Source organism: Hemitrygon akajei, chromosome 9 (genome assembly GCF_048418815.1).
Source record: "Hemitrygon akajei chromosome 9, sHemAka1.3, whole genome shotgun sequence".
In the NCBI taxonomy this organism is placed as follows: Eukaryota; Metazoa; Chordata; class Chondrichthyes; order Myliobatiformes; family Dasyatidae; genus Hemitrygon; species Hemitrygon akajei.
The window spans coordinates 125059526-125071940 of NC_133132.1; the positions used below are offsets into that span (position 1 = coordinate 125059526).

General features: G+C 46.2%; 1 protein-coding gene across 1 annotated transcript in view; it reads right to left on the reverse strand.

Moving 5' to 3' along the window:
* Positions 1-12415, reverse strand: part of nbas (NBAS subunit of NRZ tethering complex) — a 305288-nt gene that overhangs the window by 119728 nt on the left and 173145 nt on the right. The gene's annotated exons all lie outside the window — the stretch shown is intronic.

Below are 12415 nucleotides of genomic sequence, written 5' to 3' on the forward strand. Positions count from 1 at the left end.
GAGTAACACAATAGAAAACTGCACTCAACAGAGACAAGCAACTGCAACCCTTGGTTTGGCTAGTGGCTTAATCTAGGGGAAGACAGCCCCTGGCTTGGCTAAACTTAAGAAATCTTGTTTACAGTGTCTTCCGCTGTATGTATCGAATGCATGACTTGCAGTATTCTTCGACCTCCAACTTCATTCGGGGCCAGTAAAACCGGTCTCTGAGCAATCCATAGGTCTTTTCCATCTCTAAATGTCCAGAATCATCATGAAATAACTTCAACGCAATCCTCCGATACTTCTCCAGCAGAACCAGCTGGCAACGCCGAGGTCAGTTTGGGGGTGTGTGATCTGGTATAAGATCTGGTTCCGCAACTCCAACTGAAGCCATTTTCTCAGTAATAGACGCACCAACGCGTGTTTCATCTTCTCTGCCTGAGCCACGTCTTCCTTTTTGACCGCTGACCAAATGCTACTGATGCCCGGATCATCTCGCTAAGCAGTTGCCACTTTTCCAGAACTCAATTCTGACAGTTAATTTGTCTTCTGAGCAGTCAGATTACAATAAACTTGGGGGATGGTGTTATCAGAAACTCCCAAATGATTCACTGCTCAATCCTGCCCCTCCTTTCCATCTGTCCTCACGATGATGGCATACTGACACAGGGCTTTCACCCCCAGGGCAGGAACACTCTACAAATCCTCGTCCCTGTCCAGTCCCTTGTGCACCCATCAACTCAAAGCATCAGCGTCAATGTTCCAGCTCCCCGGCCAGTACTTCAGGCTGAAATCACAGGCAGACAATGCCGTCAACTACTGATGGCCTCTGGCATCCAGTTTTGCCAGGGTCAGGATATAGGTTAGGGGATTGCTGTTCATCTTCACCTTAAACTTGGCCTCATAGTGGTAGTCACTCAACTTATTCACCACCATCCATTTCAACGCCAGAAATTCCAACTTGTGGGTGGGATAGTTTTTCTCGGAGGGCGACAGACTCCGGCCTCAACCCAGTGCCCTGATCCAGGACAACCCCCCAAGCCCTCTCAGCTGGCATCCATGTGCAGTACAATTGGCAATTGGGGGTCCACAAAAGCCAACACTGGCGCCCTTTGTCAGCAGCTTCTTCAACGATTGAAAGGCCTCTTTCACATTTTTCATCCTACCTATCCCTGTCCCGGTCCAAAGGGCTCCAATGGGCTAAGATACTCTCCAGTCTCCTGTCCTTTATCTCCATTGCCTTTCTTCCCCAAGGAAGGGTAACCACACAGAAGCTGATTCAATGGGTGACTCACTTTTGCTTAACTCAATGGGTGACTTACTTTTGCATAGCCCTTCACAAACCTCCGATAGTAACCACAGAACCCGAGGAACGAGGGCAGAGCGCTCACCATCTGGGGTCTTAGCCAAGTGGTCACCACCTCTATCTTAGCTGGATCTGTAGCTACTCCATCCTCTGTGCCCAACATAGCTAACAGACATTTTACAGAACTGGCACTTGTCCAGGGAAAGTTTTAACCCTTCAGCTGTCAGGCGACCGAGCACGTTCAGTCACCTTGCTTCATGTTCCTCCAAGGTGGATCCAAACACTATGATGTCATCCAGATACACCAATACCTCAGACAAGTTCATATCCCCCACCATCTTCTCCATGACCCACTGGAAGGTTGCAGGGGCTCCCGATATGCTCTGGGGCATCCTTTCGAACTGAAAGGATCCCAGGGGACATATAAATGCTGTCTTCTCTTTGTCCTCCTCACTCAAGGAGATCTGGTAATATCCACTCCTCAAGTCCAGCCCACTGAACCACTTCGCACTACTCAGGTAGGCCAGTGCATCTTTGATTCTCAGGACCTTATACTGGTCAGGGATGGTGCGCCTGTTCAGAGTCCTATAATCCATGCACATCCGTATCTTCCCATTCTTCTTTCGGACCACTACTACTGGGGACACATAGGGGCTTCAGGACTCTGTGATGATCCCAGCTTCCTTCAACTTACACAAATGCAGCCGAATGTCTTCCACCTCTGCAGGGGCCAGTCTCCGTGATCTCTCTCTAAACGGGCTGTCCTTGGTCAACTAGATGGTGTGACAAATGCTCTTGGAACAACCCACATCAAACTCGTCAGTGGAAAAGACACCTTCCAGCTCTAAGATCTTCTCTACCAACCTCCTCTTCCAATCCGCAGGAACTGGGGAGTCCCCAAAGTTGAATGACTCAGTGGTTACCTGGGGGCTCACTCTCCTTTTCGCATGACACCGGCTGCTAGCAGCCTCCGCCTTGTTCGTCCCCTTAGAGGACCCGTGCCACCCCCAACATCAGCTCCATCATATGGGGGAGGGTCATACCCACGGATAACAGCCGAGATATCTCAGTTCTCAACTCTGCCACAATCTCCTCTGCTGCTCCCCGGGGCAGGCTATCTGTGGTCACTTCACCACAAGGGGCTAGTACTGAGGACTGTACCCTGCTGACAGAGTCCTCCCATGCCTCCGACGCATTCTCCTCCTCCTGTACCTCTATGATCAGCTCAACTAAAGAGGGAGGGGGGCGCGTCTTACGAGACTGTTGGAGACCCTAAGCAATCAGGTCCTGCAACTGGGTGCCCCTGGCTATCTGGTCCATTCTTAACTGATCTACCTCAGCCACCTGAATGACCCTTCTGCGCCTCAAGCAATTTAGCTGCCTCTCTAGCCGAAAAATGTAAGCAGAAAGCTTCTCCCCCTTCTCCTGGTGCATGTTCTGAAACCCCACTGTAAGTTCCAGTGGGCTCCCTGTTGTACCAAAGGCAATCTCCCAGATAATTGGTAATGTTAGCTGAGTGTTGGCGTGTCTTCACAGCTCTCACCACGTCAGCGGCTTGCCCACTCAAACTCTCAACCAATCTCTGTCGCTTTATGTCATCAGAGCACTGCCACTCATCTAACAACTGAGAAATCTGCTCCGCCCAAGGCAGTGATGCAGCCTGTCAGACTGCTCTTCATGGTACATCTATAGAAGTTTTTGAGTGTATTTGTTGACATGCCAAATCTCTTCAAACTCCTAATAAAGTATAGCCGCTGTCTTGCCTTCTTTATAACTACAATGAAATGTTGGGACCAGGTTCGATCCTCACAGATCTTGACACCCAGGAACTTGAAACGGCTCACTCTCTCCACTTCTGATCCTTTTACAAGGATTGGTATGTTCTCCTTCGTCTTATCCTTCCTGAAGTCCACAAACAGCTCTTTCGTCTTACTGATGTTGAGTGCCAGGTTGTTGCTGTTGCACCACTCCACTTGTTGGCATCTCACTCCTGTACGCTCTTTCATCACCACCTGAGATTCTACCAACAATGGTTGTATCGTCAGCAAATTTATAGATGATATTTGAGCTATGCCTAGCCCAATGCCCCACTAAAGCAATTTCATACCCCTCTTAGGCACAATATACTTTTCGGCGCCCCCATAGTGTAAAAACAGGTCTACCATATGCTAACATGAGAAAACTGATTCTGCTTTAAATCTTTATTTGCCTTTAAACCTAGCTTACACAATACCTGTGCATTGTAGAGCAGCTTTGATATCAATGTGATCCTTGAGCTTGATGGTTTTTAGCAAGAGTTGAAATATCTGGTTCAAGTTGTGACAGCAAAAGTCTTACGTCCTCACGTCCAAGTGGTTTCTGTATTTTGCTAGCATGTGGTTTACTGCACTAAAGCCTCTTCCAACACGGTAGGAGGATGGAAATGCAATGAAGAGCAGTCTGGCTCTTGTCCAAAGACCAGTATGACAGTGTAGCCACATACCACAAAAGCCGACATTTTTGAAAAGCACTTTTGCTTCTTCATCATTCTGAATTTTGATAATTTCTGCTTGCAAGCTCTCTTCTTGTTCTTCCACCTTGCAAAGAAATGTGTTAATTCACCAGTCTGGAATTTTCAGATCATTTAAATACTTGAGTGATTAGCAGTACTCTTGCAAATCACTGTCTGTGAAAGAGAGTGCCTTAATTTCCACTCAAGGAAACTGTGAGAACATTCTCCCAATGCTTTGGTTATATATTTCCAATCTTTCGTTAAAAGTGGACACTGCACATTTTACCTGGTTTAAATTGAAATTCTCACCCTGCAGTTTCATATTTAGAATGTTCATTTTGTCATACAGAACGGATAGGTATGCCACATCACAGAAGTTCAATCCTGTTTCCCAAACTCTTGTCGACTTTGAACCAAATTTCAAGCCGTTTCAAAAAGATTAAAGAAACATTTTAAGCAGCAGCCGTTGGGACAGCCAACACACTTCAGTGTGAAGAAGCAAGCATTCCAAACACTTCATTGTTATTTTGGCATAACTGGTAAAATAATCTGCTATTTAATGGGTGAGCTTTAATTTTGTTGATAGCAGATATTACAAGAGTCATGTACGAAAAAAGTCACTGGCTGAGATTTTTGGGTGTGAGATGTTGATGATTTACACAATCGATTGCAAACAGACTTGGAATTTCTTTTTTCATAAATGACACTAAATCCACATGGCGACCTGTCATATATGGTTCTCCATCTGTTGTATAAGAAATAGTGTTCCTAATCAGATTACTTTTAGCCACAATATACATTTTTAACTTGTTGTAGATAGATGCTTCGTTGATATTTGTTTTTAACTTTTTAAAAAAGAGAATCTCTTCATAAACTTTTCCATTTTTGATAAACCATACATATGCCATTAGCAATGCCTTGTTGTCTTGCACAGATGACTCATCTAATTGTATCCCAAATTCTGTTTTTTGTAGCTCTGTGCATAGTTGATACTCAATGACTACAGTCATTTCGTCAATATGACGAGCTACAGAGTTATTACTCAGAGGAATTGATTTCAAAATACTGGCATCCATTTTGAGAACAGTGGTGAGCACTTCTGATGCAGTAGACAGTATTCATCTTTCACCAGTTGTATGAGATTTTCCACACTTTGCTATCATTTTGAAAAAGTTATAAGAAGCAATGAAACCACTATCATGGTTATTTTTAGCTTTCTTCACAAATAACTTGAGTGGGCAATGCTTTTCAAATGCTTCTTTCATTTTCTGGATCCCATAAGTAGCCTTTTCAGGGTGCCTTTTACGGAAGTGTTCCTGAAATCTTGATGGTTTCATGGCTTCATTAGACAGCACAGTATTACAAACGAGGCACAAGGGAACTGATGGGAACAGAATAAAACCATACTCCAGGTATGTAACATTGTATTGACGCACTTTCTGTAGTTTCTGTTTCTTAGCAGGATTAGAATTCAAGGCTTCACTGACTTCAGAGTCATAGCAATCACACCGTACATATTTATCCATCACTAGAGGCTAATTTTTTAAAAATTAACACAAACCAGGAATGCCTATTGGAGGTTGACGATGGCAGCAACTGGACACGGTCCGTCAGGTCTCAGGTTACTTCACCATCACCGCCCCAACCCCCACCCAAGAACCTTAACCACCCTCCCCGCCCCCACAGCTTCTATCTCCCCTCACACCCCCTTAGGAGACGTAACCGCCACCACGGGGAGTCACTGCATTAGGGTAATATCAATGTATATCTTCAGAAAGCCACAGTACTGAACACTACTAGGATAGTCTGAAAGTTCCTTCCCATTGACAAATGAGCATTCTTGGCTCAGCCTGTACCAGTTTAACCAGTTTGAGCACAGCAAAAATAAACTTTTAAAATTAAAATAATAAATAAATAAATAGGTAATCACTATCCAAAGCACAAGTTGGGCAGTCCTTGAAAACGAGTCCATAGATTGTGGAATCAGTTCAGTGTTGGGGGTGAGTGAGGTTATTCTCTCCAGTTCAAGTGGCTGATGGTCGAGAGGAGAAAGAACTGTTCCTGAACCTGATGGCGTGGGTCCTGAGGCTCCTGTACACTCTTCCCGATGGCAGCGGCGAGAAGAGAGCATGGTCTGGATGGTGTGGGTTCTTGATGATAGATGCTGCTTTCCTGCAACAGAGCTCCTTGGAGATGTGTTTAATGGTGAGGGGGGGGCTTTACCTGTGATGGACTGGGCTGTGTTTACTGCTTTTTGTAGGCTTTTCTGTACAAGGGCATTGGTATGTCCATACCAGGCGGTGAAACAACCAGTCTGTATACTGTGCATCTATAGAAGCTTTTCAAAGTTTTAGATGACATCCAAATCTTTGCAAACTTTTAATAAAGTAGAAATCCTGGCATGCCTTCTTTGTAATGGCACTTACGAGGTGGACCCGAGACCGAAATTTAGAAATGAAAACACCAATGAATTTAAAGCGAGGATGAAGTGTTTGGCGGGAGCAGGAGCAGCACAACGCGTAGGCGTCCAACCTGGTGAGACGAAGGAGGTGCCAGGCCCAGAATCACCCCATAGTGCCCGGAACCTCCAAGTGTTGCAAACTGATCCCTCTAACATCAATTCTAACAGGAGGCAGATCAAATGACCTGCAGCTAACATGACGTCACTGTGGAAACAGTTTGACGAAGATGTCAACCAAATTCTGGAGGTGATGGCAAAGGGAGGGGTCGATAAGAAGCTGCAAGCCATGACAACAATCATGGTCATCATCGCAGCTGAATGGTTCGGAGAAGAGGAGAAGAAAGGGTCTCGAACACCTTACTCAAAGAACCAAAGAGCGTTGAGGATCCATAACATTAGGCAGGAGATGAAAGCGCTGAAGTCCCAGTACAAGGAGGCAGGAGAAGAGGAGCGCATCGGCTTGGCCCAGCTGACGTGCATACTACGAAAGAAGATCAGGGTTCTCCGCCGGGCAGAGTGACATCAGAGACGGCGTCATGAAAGGGCCCGAAAACGTGCTGCCTTTATCGCCAACTCCTTCAAGTTCAGCAAGGAGTTTCTGGGGCAGAAGCGCAGTGGGAAACTGGTCTGTTCGCAGGAAGACACAGACCAACATCTGAGGAAGGTATACAGTGATCCTGACAGAGAGCAGGAGCTGGGAGAGTGCAACATCCTGATAGGCTCCCCTGAACCGGATGTGCAGTTCAACATGTCAGAGCTGCAGCTAAAGGAAGTCAGAGAGGTCATCCACAAAGCAAGGGCAAGCTCGGCTCCAGGACCAAGCAGCACCTCGTACAGAGTGTACAAGAACTGCCCCAAGCTCCTGCTGCGTCTGTGGAAGATTCTGCGAGTCTTCTGGAGAAGGGGGAAGATCCCAGATCAGTGGAGAGTGGCTGAAGGGGTGTGGATCCCGAAGGAGGAAAATGCCACCCAGATAGACCAGTTCCGCATCATCTCCCTGCTGTGTGCCAAGGCAAAGACCTTCTTCAGCGCCGTTTCCAATAGGCTGCACACCTACCTAGCAAAGAACACCTATATCGATACCTCAGTCCAGAAGGGTGGCATTTCAGGGATGCCGGGCTGTCTGGAGCACACCGGTGTGGTGACACAGCTCATCAGGGAGGCCAGGGAGAACAAGGGCAACCTGTCAGTGCTGTGGTTCGACCTGGCAAATGCATATGGCTCCATTCCGCACAAGCTGGTGCAGCTCACACTGACCAAACATCACGTCCCCAGCAGAATCAGAGACCTTATCGCTGATTATTACAGCAACTTCAGGATGAGGGTCTCTTCAGGAGCAATTATATCAAGCTGGCACAAGATGGAGATTGGCATCATCACAGGGTGCACTATCTCAGTGACACTGTTCTCCCTAGCCATGAACATGCTCACTAAGTCTGCTGAAACAGAGTGCAGAGGGCCCAGAATGGATTCCGCTCAGCGGCAGCCACCCATCAGGGCATTCATGGACGACCTCACAGCCACCACAGAATCAGTCACCGGCGGCCGGTGGATTCTGCAGGGGCACGAAAAGCTGGTGGAGTGGGCCCGGGTGCGTTTCAAACCAGCCAAATCAAGATCAATGGTGCTGAGGAAAAGCAAGGTGGAAAACAAGTTCCGGTTCAGCCATCCCAAACATCACAGAAAAGCCAGTCAAGAGCTTAGGTAAGGTTTTTGACAGCTCTCTAAGGGACATAGCATCCAATCAGGCGACCTGCACCGAGTTGGATGGCTGGCTGAAATCTGTGAACAAGTCTGGCCTACCTGGGAAGTTAAAAGCCTGGGTCTATCAGCATGGCATTTTTCCCAGAATCCTGTGGCCCCTTCTCATCTATGCAGTTCCGATCTCGACAGTCAAAACCTTAGAGAGGAGGGTCAGTAAGCACCTCAGAAGATGGCTGGGGCTGCCAAGGAGCCTGAGCAGCATCGCACTCTACAATAAACTGCAACTGCCCTTCAAACCCCTGGAAGAGGAATTCAAAGTTACAAGAGCCAGAGAAGTGATACAGTACAGGGACTCAAGTGATCCGAAGGTGGCTAGAGCAGGGATCCAAGTGAGGACTGGCAGGAAGTGAAGGGCAGAGGAAGCTGATCAGGAAGCAGAGGAAAGGCTACGTCACAGGAGGCTGGTGGGAGTGGTCACACGAGGCCGAGCTGGGCTAGGATCCTTTCCAACTCCCCAAATGGACACCATCAGAGGGAAGGAAAGGCGCCATCTAGTTCAGGAGGAGGTGAGAGCAGCAGTGGAGGAGAGGAGAACCTGCAAGGCGGTGGAAATGAAGCAACAGGGAGCTTGGACAAGATGGGAGAATGCGGTGTAGAGGAAAGTGACCTGGGCTGAGCTTTGGAAAGCCGAACCACACCGCATCCAATTTCTCATCCAGACAGTGTACAATGTGCTTCCAAGCCCATCAAACCTGCACACATGGAACAAGGCAGAGTCATCAGCGTACCCACTGTGTTCCAAGCGAGGAACCCTGGAGCACATCCTCGGCAGCTGCCAAGGGCACCTGGTGAGGGACAGTACAGATGGAGGCATGATCAGGTCCTGAAGACCATCGCTGAAGCCATCAGTGCAGGAGTGGAATGGGCGAAGTGGACCCGACCCTCCAAGCAGACCATTGCCTTTGTAAGAGCTGGGGAGCAGCCAATACCCGCCTAAAGAACATTGGCGGGTATCCTGACCTCTGCAAGAGACTGGCAGCTGTTGGTGGACCTGAAAAGGCAGCTGAGGTTCCCCGGCCATATCGTAGCCACTACCCTGCGACCAGACATTGTCCTTGTGTCTAAGTCTACGAAGCAGGTGGTGATGCTGGAGCTAACAGGCCCATGGGAAGATCACTGGGAAGATCACTTGGAAGAGGCCTTTGAAAGGAAGCTATCTAAGTATGCAGGACTGGTCAGCAACTGCCAGCAGGCTGGATGGAGAGCGAGGTGTCTCCCAGTGGAAGTTGGTTGTAGGGGATTCGCAGCCCATTCCTTAGCCAGAGCCTACAGAAATTTGGGCATCGAGGGAGAGAGGAAGAGCAGAGCCATCCGCAGTACCACCGATGCGGCAGAGAAGGCCTCAAGGTAGATGTATGCACACAGCAAAGTTGCTGACCCTCTCTGCCTCTGGTTCCCTGATGAGAACTAGCTTATGACCACCTTCGATTCAGTCAGCAACATTGATCTCATCAGCAAATTTAAATATGGCACTGGAGCTGTGCATAGCCTCAGAGTCATAAGTGTACAGCGGGTAGAGCAGGGAACTAAGCACATCTGAGCTGATGGTGACTGTGGAGTGTTATCAATGTGGTTGTTGTCAATCTAAACTTACTGGAGTCTGTACATGAGAAAATCGAGTATCCAGTTACACAAGGAGGTATTGAAGCCTAGATCTTGGAGCTTGATAATTATATTTGAGGAGACAATAGTGTTCAATGCAGAACTGTAGTCAATGAAGAACATCCTGAAGTATGCATCTTCATTGTCCTGATGTCCATAGCCGCTGCCTGATGTCCTGAGTGTTTTCAGCATTTCCACTTATTTACATTTCCAACTTCTACTGTGATTTTTGATTTTCACTAGCTTGAAGCTGCATATTGTTTCTGATATCTCCTATTAATGCTAGCCCAAGTTATTTCTTAGATAATATATGAAGTTCATCATCAGCATAACTGAATGTGGTCATTAAACTGAGAATTGTTAGTAGACTAGGTGAAAATTTACTATTTCTGTAAAAGTTTTCTCAAAGCTTTATATATTGCTTATATGTCAACATAACTCTCTTTATTTGATAATGATTCTACAGGAATTAGTTTCTGGTGGTACAGATTATTACTTCAACAATAATTTAATCATGCCCATTATCCATGGCGTTTGTCCACACTATTGCTAAAGTGAATAGAAAGGGACCTTTTAACTGAGGTTGTCTTTGAAAATGTGTGGTTTTGCTACCTCAGTACCTCTTTTATATGGAATTCAATTTGGAGATCATTCAGAATTCAGAAGAATGAGAGATCTTATAGAAACATACAAAATTATGAAAAGGATGGGTAAGATAGAGGCAGGAAAGTTAGAAACATAGAAACTCTTTGGCCCACAATGCTGTACCGAACATGTACTTACCTTAGAAATTACCTAGGGTTACCCATAGCCCTCTATTTTTCTAAGCTCCATGTACCTATGCTGGAGTCTCTTAATAGACCCTAACATATCTGCCTCCACCACCGTCACTAGCAGCATATTCCACGCACTCATCACTCTCTGCATAAAAAACTTACCCCTGACATCTCCTCTGTACCAACTTCCAAGCACCTTAAAACCGTGATCTCTCGTGTTAGCCATTTCAGCCCTGGGAAAAAAGCCTCTGACTATCCACACAATCAATGCCTCTCATCATCTTATACACCTTTATCAGGTCACCTCTCATCCTCGGCTGCTCCGAAAAAAAGGCCAAATTCACTCAACCTATTATCATAAGGTATGCTCCCCAATTCAGTCAACTGCATCCTTTTTATAGTTTTCACATCCTTCCAGGAGTGAGGTGACCAGAACTGAGCACAGTACTGCAAGTGGGGTCTGACCAGGCCCTATATAGCTGTAAGACATTTCCACTGGTAGGTGAGACTACAACTAGGGGACATAGCCTCAAGATCCAGGGGAGTAGAGTTAGGACGGAGATGAGGAGGAACTACTTTTCCTAGAGATCAGTGAATCTGTGCAATTCTCTGCCCAATGAAGCAGTGGAGACTACCTCAGTAAATATATTTAAGACAAGATTGGATAGATTTTTGCGTAGAAGGGGTAGGGCTATGTGGAAAAGGCAGGTAGGTGGAGATGAGTTCATGGTCAGATAAGCCATGATTTTATTGAATGGCAGAACAGGCTCGACAGGCCAGATAGCCTACTCCTGTTCTTATGATCACTGACTTTTCAGTTGAGAAAATGGTAATCAGCAAAAAAATTCCTTATCCACATATTAAAAAAAGGCAACCGTTAGTCTCATGAGACCATGTATTTGTGCCTTGGGAAGTTTCCGGGGAAGGGTTGTATGGGAGACCGGTAGTTGCCCATGCTGCAAGTCTCCCCTCTCCACGCCACAGATGTTGTCCAAGGGAAGGGCAAGGGTCGATACAGCTTGGCACCGGTGTTGTCGCAGAGCAATGTGCGGTTAAGTGCCTTGCTCAAGGACACAACACACTGCCTTAGCTGAGGCTCGAACTTGCAACCTTCAGATCACTAGACCAACGCCTTAACCACTTGGCCACGCACCAACATATGCTCCAGAGATACTAGTTTGGCAGGGAGTCACAGTCACATATACATTTTTATTGCTCAATTTATATTCATATTGAATTATTGGAGAAATAATGCATTTTCAGATCAAAATAAAGAAGTAGAAGAAATAATTCTCCAATGTTTTGCAGAGGAAACATCTTCTAGGATACTGGTTTTTCTTGTAAACCTTAGCAGCAAGTAAACTAATTGCTTCTGTTCCAGTATATACCTAGTTAGTAAACCATCTTCATGGTTCAGTGTTTTTCCAAATAAGATCATTATTTTTTCCAAAAAATTTTAGCCACACACAAAATAAAAGGCTATGCAGGATTCCTAAAGCCCTTGAGAATTACCTGCTAATACTATCTTTCACTAGCCACAAACAAAACCTGCGACAGGAACTGAATGGATCAACAGTATCTGTAGAGGGAAAGGGCAAAGCGGAGAGGGGAGACTGCCAGTGTAAAGAAGAGAATGGGGTGGCGAGAAAGGAGCTCGAGGTAATTGGTGTACCTGGAGGGTTGAAAGATAATGGACAGAGGCTGAACAAAAAAAAAGGCAGATAGAGACAGGAGTGTGAAGTTGAGATAGCGAGCTGCAGGAGGGTGATAAGCAAAGGCTGTCATGCTGTAAATTGCTGTAACCTGATAAATTAGGGAGGTGATAATGGAAACCATTAGGTAGAGAGGTAAATAGCCTGTGGGAGAACTATATATGCAGTAGGGGATGGCACTAATAGAGGGAGGGGTATAAAGAATTTGCCAAAGGGCAAATTGAAAAACTCAATGCTTATAGACGACCTACAACTGTGTCTCCAGAGTGGAGATGCTTATTCCTGTCAGTCAAGCTTGGTGACCATATTGTTGGAGAGACC